This window comes from Gekko japonicus, unplaced genomic scaffold, assembly GCF_001447785.1.
Source record: "Gekko japonicus isolate JY-2015 unplaced genomic scaffold, Gekko_japonicus_V1.1 scaffold12, whole genome shotgun sequence".
Classification (NCBI taxonomy): domain Eukaryota; kingdom Metazoa; phylum Chordata; class Lepidosauria; order Squamata; family Gekkonidae; genus Gekko; species Gekko japonicus.
Window position 1 is genome coordinate 1,641,059 of NW_015161947.1, and position 7,929 is coordinate 1,648,987.

A 7,929-nucleotide genomic window follows, 5' to 3' on the forward strand; every position below is an offset into this window, starting at 1 on the left:
GAAGCGAGGGCCAAGCGGCCAGCCACTTGGCCCTTGCTGCTCTCTCCCCCCTCGCTCTAAAGCGAGGGCCCCCCCTCCCTGCTCGCCGCTCGCCTTTCAAATGGCGGCAGCGTTTGCAGAGCGTTCCCTGCGCGTGTGCAGGGGACGCTCTGTGAGTTTCGGGGGGATTTAAACATCCCCCGATTTTTTTTCAAGGTTTAGCATTTTTGTGCACACGTGGGGACCTCCCCACGTGTGCCCAAAAATCTCCCTGCCCCCCAGGTCGCCCCGGAGTGCGGATTTAGCGTATTAGATATATAGATGTCTTTTATTAACCACTTATTTGTGATTCCTATGAATGTTTGTTTATTATTTCTTTTGTTCTTGCTGTATGACTTAGGTTGCAAGCCTGTGGCACTGAACACAGTGGGCTTTACTTTGAAATAAGCATTCATAGGTTTGGACTCTTAAATTGCGCTGAAACATACCCCCCCCCCCATCCAGTAGCAATATTTACTTTTTCATCTGATAAATCATATAATGAACAAAGGTACTTCTGGGGCCAGTTCACCTTTGATGGAAGCAGGCACGTTATCTACACTTACACTGTTGTTGGCAATAGGAACACACAAGCTGTGAAGGAGAGACAGGTGCTTATGAACAATTAAAGGCAAAAGGGCACATTCTGGAGGAACACGACTGTATAGAAAGCCACTGCATGCACCAGGATTCACTGGTTGGTATAGCTGCCCATGTTGCTCTGGCAATTTAACCTCAAGCTATTGTACCACATTTCACTATTATTTCCAGGGCATTACCGAAATCTCATTATTTTAGCTTTGGCTGCATTTTTCTTGTTTATAAGTTGTTTCAGTCTTCTTTACAGAAATCTGGTGCATTCGGTGTGCCAACCACCCGGTGAGGCCTGGAGATCTCCCAGAATACAACTGATCTCCAGACAGAGATCCGTTCACCTGACAAAATGGCTGCTTTGAAGGATAAACTCTATGGAACTACACCCTATCCCTCCCTTCCCCAAACCCCATCCTCCCAAGGCTCCACCCCCAAATCTCCAGGAATTTCCCAACCTGCAGCTGGCAACCCTAAGAGGAATAAATTGTTAGATGCTCCACACAAACACTCAGTAGGAATCCCTATCTGATACCCCTAAGATCCCAGGTGTGGGGCACATTTCAGGCATAGATCTTGACACTTTTGGTAGTCATCTGGTTTGCTTTACAGGTTTCAAAACTGTTCCTTTGCGCTGCAGACTGACAAATTGTTAATAGCCATCTTCATATTTAAATTGAATTCACACAGAAATCTTTTGGTCCACTTTCCTAATGCCGAAAGCATTGGATCTTTGATAAAAGAATTTGTTCGACTGCCACAGTTTTAAATTCTGCAGATGTTTAACTCTGTGAAGCAAGCTTCGATGTTCTGCCCATCTTTTACATTTCTTGAATGAAATTCCACATGTTCAAAGTCTTATATGGGGTTGTTTTTACCAGTGGCACCCTTCGAATCATTTCAATACTACTTCCAAACATCCCTTTTCCTCCTCAGGGTATCTTACAACTTGCTGCACCAACACATGAAGGCTTCGAACAGGCTGTGCCAACCACACACGCAGATGTGTGCCAGTGCAAACCTGTGTAAAAAAAAAAAGCAGCTTGAGCCACAGTGCCAGCTGGATATTAAAGTATCTCCATATTTTGTATAGTTTCTCCCATTACTACCACATGCTTCATGAGCAAGTCAAACACCTGTTTGATTCCCTTCCAGCTTTCTGCTACATTGGTTTTTTTAACAGATAATTTTTATTCATTTTTATAAACAGCAAAGATTTACAAGGTAAGCATGAGTCTAGTCAACTCTCAATGGCTTCATACATTTCGTACAATTTGTCGGTATTATACAGTTTGAAAATCACCATAGATGCAGAGTGTTTATTACATCAGGTACTGTTTCTTTGGTAGATAGATGTACTAGTATGGGGTACCATATACATACAATGTCATTCTGACCACCTCTAGATAGATTTTGTTTCAGAGTATCTGAGATTTTCTCCATTATATAAAAGTTCCATAGCTTTTTGTACCAGAGGTTTACATTTAGCCTATTCGTGGATTTCCATGTGGCTGCTAATGTGGTTTTGGCTGCAAATAGTAATAACATCTGAACCGAAAACCTGCTGACTTTGCCAGTTTGCTCTGGAGGGGTAAACTCGGCTCCCAGTTCTGCCTCTCAACCTGACTCCAGGCATGAGGCAGCCAGGGTGAAGCCCTTTTGATTTCAATGGAACAATGGCTCAATGCTCTGACTTGAAATCACCTGGACTGTAAAGTTTGACAGGAGTGTGCCTTTCTCTTTCACCAACTTCTCTTTCTTTTTTTGTGCCACCAGCTAGCCTGGATAGCATGTTTGACATCTTCATGAAAAGTGTGAAATCAGATGTCTCTATGACAACCCAATGTTTATGTGCCATGTACGAGATATGATTGTCTGCTGCGTGGCATGAGCTAAGCTGCATCTGCTGGGTTCTTTCTCTTGTTATGCTGGTGGTGTGAGAACTGCCGTGGGACGGATTGATCCAGTGCTGCTGCTCCTCCCCAATGCTCATTGCCCCAGTTTCTGGGGGTAGGATTTCTATTAGAATTGCCAACCTCCAGGTAAGGCCTGGAGATCTGACAGAATTACAACTGATCTCCAGACTACAGAGCGTAGTTCTCCTGGAGGAAATGACTACTTTGGAGAGTGTAATCTGTGGCATCACACCCCTGCTGAGCGCACTCCCCAGGCTCCACCAGCAAATCTCCAGGAATTTCCCAACCTGGAACTAACACCCCAACTGTTATCCATTTGGCCTGGAGCATCTTGCATTTCAAATGCAGGAAGGAGTTTTCCTGAAGGTGTTTTCATACCGCCAAAGTAAAGTGAAAGAGTCATTATCCTCCCTCGGAAACGAGTTTAGAATTTGACTCAGAAAGGATATTATAGCATGGGAAAAAGTGCAGAAAAGGGCAACTCGAATGATAAAAGGGTTGGAACACTTTCCCTATGAAGAAAGGTTAAAGCGCTTGGGGCTCTTTAGCTTGGAGAAATGACAACTGAGGGGTGACATGATCGAGGTTTACAAGATTATGTATGGGATAGAGCAGGTAGAGAAATAGGTACTTTTCTCCCTTTCTCACAATACAAGAACTCATGGGCACTCCATGAAATTGCTGAGCGGTCGGGTTAGAACAGATAAAAGTACTTCTTCACCCAAAGAGTGATTAACACATGGAATTCACTGCCACAGGAGGTGGTGGTGGCTATAAACATGGACGGCTTCAAGAGGGAATTGGATAAACATATGGAGCAGAGGTCTATCAGTGGCTATTAGCCACAAGGTATAAATAGAAACTCTATGTCTGGGGCAAGTGATACTCTGTATTCTTGGTGCTGGGGGGGGCAACAGTGGGAGGGCATCTAGTTTCCTGGTCCAACTGGTGGACCTCCTGATGGCACCTGTTATTTTTGGCCACTGTGTGATGGAGTGTTGGACTGTATGGGCCATTGGCCTGATCCAACATTGGCTTCTCTGATGTTCTTATGTTCTTCTGTTAACTGTAGTCTCATACCTGACCTGTGATTTCCCTTTCTGCCAACATTACAGTGCAGTCCTAAGCAGAGTCATGCCATTCTGAGTCCATTACAGTGAATAGATTTAGAAGTGTGTTACTCTGGTTAGGACTGCTGCATTGGTCATTTATTTATTTATTTATTTATTTATTTAATATATACAGTTCATTTGAGAGAATGCATACATAAAAACACAGTGGACAGCATACAGCCTTCATATTGAGAGCCAGCATTTGGTTCCAGGGTCTTTCATAGGTGTGTTGTTCTTTCTTGGCAAATCTCAAATGAGCAATTCATTCATTAGTTCCTCCTTCTCAAAAGGAGCTCAGGAGCGTACATTGTTCTCTCAGCCTTCATGTTATCTCCATAACAATCCTGTGAGGTAGGTTGGGGAGAGAGAAAATACCTGGCACAGAGTCACCCCATGAGCTTTTCATGGTGGGTGGGGATTTGAAACCGGGTCTCCCCAAGCCTAGTATAGTACTCTAACCAATACACTATATTGCAGTGCCCATCTGGTATTCATTGGATGTGTCCTTCTATCCCAGCAAGCAAGTTGTCTGTGGTAAGACCTGGATCAGGGTCTCAGAATTTCAGTTCCACAAGTTCAGCCAAATTTTGGCGTGTTAGATTTGTAAATTAAATAATATGAAACACTGTCAGTGAAATGACATCGTGCTACTTACAAATTGGTTCTTCCTCCATGGTATATACTCAACAATGGGATTTTAAAAATTATTTATAAAGACAACAAATGTTTAAAAAAGAGCCCTTTGCTGGCTCGCCTATCTAAATTTGGAAGGCATTCTTTCCAAGACTATTGTTTGAGCAATCAAAAATGACCTTATCTGTGTCCCCAGATTCTGATGTTAGCTCCAAACTAATGAACTGATATTGCAGAAAGGGAAGAACAAATGCTCTCCAGAAAACAAATTCCTGGTCCAAACTGGAGAAAAATAATAGTTCAGATGGGAAGGGTAGGTAATTAAGAAATCCCAGATGTCTTAAGTCAGCAGAGTTGTATCAGCATCAATCACCCCATGTATTGTAGCAATTGACTCCAGTGATCCCGCACTCCTCTGAAGGGCAAATGTGAACTCACCAGAAAAAGGCATACAGCTATGCAGATGAAAAAACATGCCAGCGGGGGTGTGGGGGTGGGAATCATGTGCAACATATAGCCTTAAACTAACCTTTTAGGGAGTCTGGATTCTTTGCTCCACTAAAGGTTTATTAACTTGTTTCACAAGTGAATGTCTTGCCTTGAGTGTCTGTGAATGCAAGGCTGTCCTTTGGGTAAATTCATGCTGTGGGTTGCTGTTTTGGCTCCTGGTTGAAACAGGGAACATGTGGGATGAACAGATAATGAAGTCATTTACCAAACCCCACTGAGAATCAGTTTCAGTTGCATGTGATTTAGCCATCTCATCACTGTGTCCAATCTACTTTCCTTGTTTGAAATGTTGTCAGGGTGGCATAGAATCCAATCGTATAACAATGCCATAAAACAACATCAGAAGAATCACCCTGGAGATTGTTGTTGTTCAGTTGCACAGTCGAGTCCGACTCTTCGCGACCCCATGGACCAGCTCCTGCCAGGCCCTCCTGTCTTCCGCTGTCCTCTGAAGTTGGCTCAATTTCATGTTCGTTGCATTGATGACACAGTCTAACCATCTCATCCTTTGCCGTCCCCATCTTCTTTGACCTTCAATCTTTCCCAGCGTCAGGGTCTTCTCCAGTGAGTGCTCCCTTCTCATTTGGTGGCCAAAGTATTTGAGCTTCAGTTTCATTATCTGGCCTTCCAGGGAACAGTCAGGGTTGATTTTTTTGAGGATTGACTGATTTGATCTTCTTGCAGTCCAAGGGACTCTCAAGAGTCTTCTCCAGCACCATAGTGCAAAAGAATCTATTCTTCGGCGCTCGGCCTTCCTTATAGTCCAACTCTCGCAGCCATACATGACTACTGGGAATACCATTGTTTTGACCATGCGGACTTTTGTTGGCAGGGAGATGTCTCTACTTTTTATCATGCTGTTTAGATTCGCCATCGCTTTCCTCCCAAGGAGCAGGCGTCTTTTAATTTCATGGCTGCTGTCACAGTCTGCGGTGATCTGGGATCCCAGGAACATGAAGTCTGTCACCACTTCCACGACTTCCCCTTCTATTTGCCAAGGAGTGATGGGGCCGGATGCCATGATCTTAGTTTTTTTGATGTTGAGCTTCAAGCCCTGGAGGGGGGGAGACAATTTTCACCAGTTCCTTTCCCTGCTTCAGTAGCCTTTCTGGTCACCCCTCATGATTCTCCTTTGTGTCTCCTGTCTCTCAGGGGCAGCAATTAAGGTGGCATTTCAGGTTGCAACAAGGGGGGAGACAGGGAAGTTATTGGGGTTGCCAACCCCCTGGTCTGCCCGGGGGTTCCTCCAATTTTTGGGGTTTCAATCTGCCCCACCCCTGTCCCTGTCACGATGATGTCACCCAGAAGTGACATCATCATGTTGCTGATGTTGGGCAAACTCTATGGTTGTGAAAGAAAAAAAATAGAGCAGCACCCCCGACACTGGCAACGTGATGATGTCACTTCCAGAATATCCCAGACACCAGCCAGAAGCCAGTAAGGACCTGTCAACCCTAGAAGCTATCCTTCTGTGAATGAAACCTGGAGGTGATCCAACCCATTACTTCATAGGGTACTGGGAAGGAAGAGACTTCCACTCTTGCCCCTGCATTCCACAATCCTCCCATTTGCAGCCATGTGATTGCAATGACACCCATCTTTGCCATGCAATTGGGACCTACCAGCAGAGAAGATACAGATGGGTTAGAAAAGCGCCACACAATATTAGTATATTCTGAACCGATCTCTGGTGGAGTGGGATCATATCATGGCAGAGTAGTTCCCATATATGCATGATGTCATGCTCAGGGCTAAGCCTGGAGTTGTTGCTCTACCTGGGGTTTCCAGGATACACAGGAGCAAGGTCTACAATACACGGGAGCAAGATCTCCAAACCAGTCCAGAGTCAGATATCTGAAGGTTCAGTCCAAGGGACTGGGTAGGAGAGTCCAAGGGTCCAGTTCCAAGGCTTGGGATCAGGTGCAGGATACAGGGTCTGGGTCCCAGGCTTCAGGAGCAAACACAGATTACCAGAAACAAGGTACAAGGCAGCAGAGTAAAGTTCTGTTTGCTAGACAGGTCAGCACACAGAGGGGTGGCAAGCAAGGTTGCTTCCGCACCAAGCCTTGCTCCGCATATTCCTTTTATCTGCACCTTTTGCTGAGGGCCAGGTGTCACTCCTTACAGTCATATTCACCTTCCTATAGGTGCAGGCGTTTTACTGTCAGCCTGTCAGTCCTGGTCCTACAAGGAATCTTCTTCAGGAACTAATGCTGACTGTTGCTGAGAAGCCAAGTGGTGCTCTGTTGTCTCTCCGGAGCCGCCAAGTGCTCTCTTCTTCTATGCTGCACTGACTCAGGAGAGGCTGGTGGGGAATCTGGAATCTGGCCTCTGTGGCATCTGTTTCTTCTCCTGGAAGGCTGATCAACCTGGTCGTGACCAGGGCCGGCACATCCATATAGGCAAGTTAGGCAGCTGCCTAGGGCGCCATCGTCAGTGGAACACTGGCCTGCTGTTGAACACAGCCCCCGACCCTGCCCTTCCCTTGCCAAGTGAGCACCTTCCTCACTGGAGGTGGAAAGAGGGGCAGGGGCTCGGCGTGAGGATCCAGAGGGGAGAGAGGTGCTGATGCGCCAGCATCACCTTCCTCGCTCACTCGGACATGGATCCTGCCCTGCGGAGGACCTAGGGGGAAGACAGCAAGGGCCAGCTGCAGGAAGAAGTGGACCCCCACATCCAGGTCAGGGTGGCAGGAGGCCTGTGAGGCTCCTCACCTCAGTGGTGGTGCAGCATGCCCTGCAAAGGGGGGTGGGGTGGGGGGGTTGCGTCTGCCTGGCGACCCCAAGGTGTGCTTGTGGTCCAGCCATGCTGTGCAGGGCAGCTCTTTGATGTGCGGGGCGGCAGTGGTGGTGGTGGGGACAGCCCCGCCAGAGGAGGAGGAGGGAGCCCCCCCAGGGAGCTCGGCTTGTGTCTGCAGGCCCGTTGCTCCAGGACTCTCAACTTGTCTGGCTCTTTCCTGCTGCTGCTGGCCATGTCGGGGTGTGTGTGCCACCCTCTTGCAGACCCTTCCTCTCCCCACAGTAGACACCCTGTGGGACTGAGAGGCCTCTGAGAGAGGGTGGGGGGAGCCAGCTGCTGGTGGCTCCAGCCCCATCCAGAGCAAAAGGTGTGCAGTTGGAGGGGGGGGGGGGGGGAGCGGGGGTTTGCCC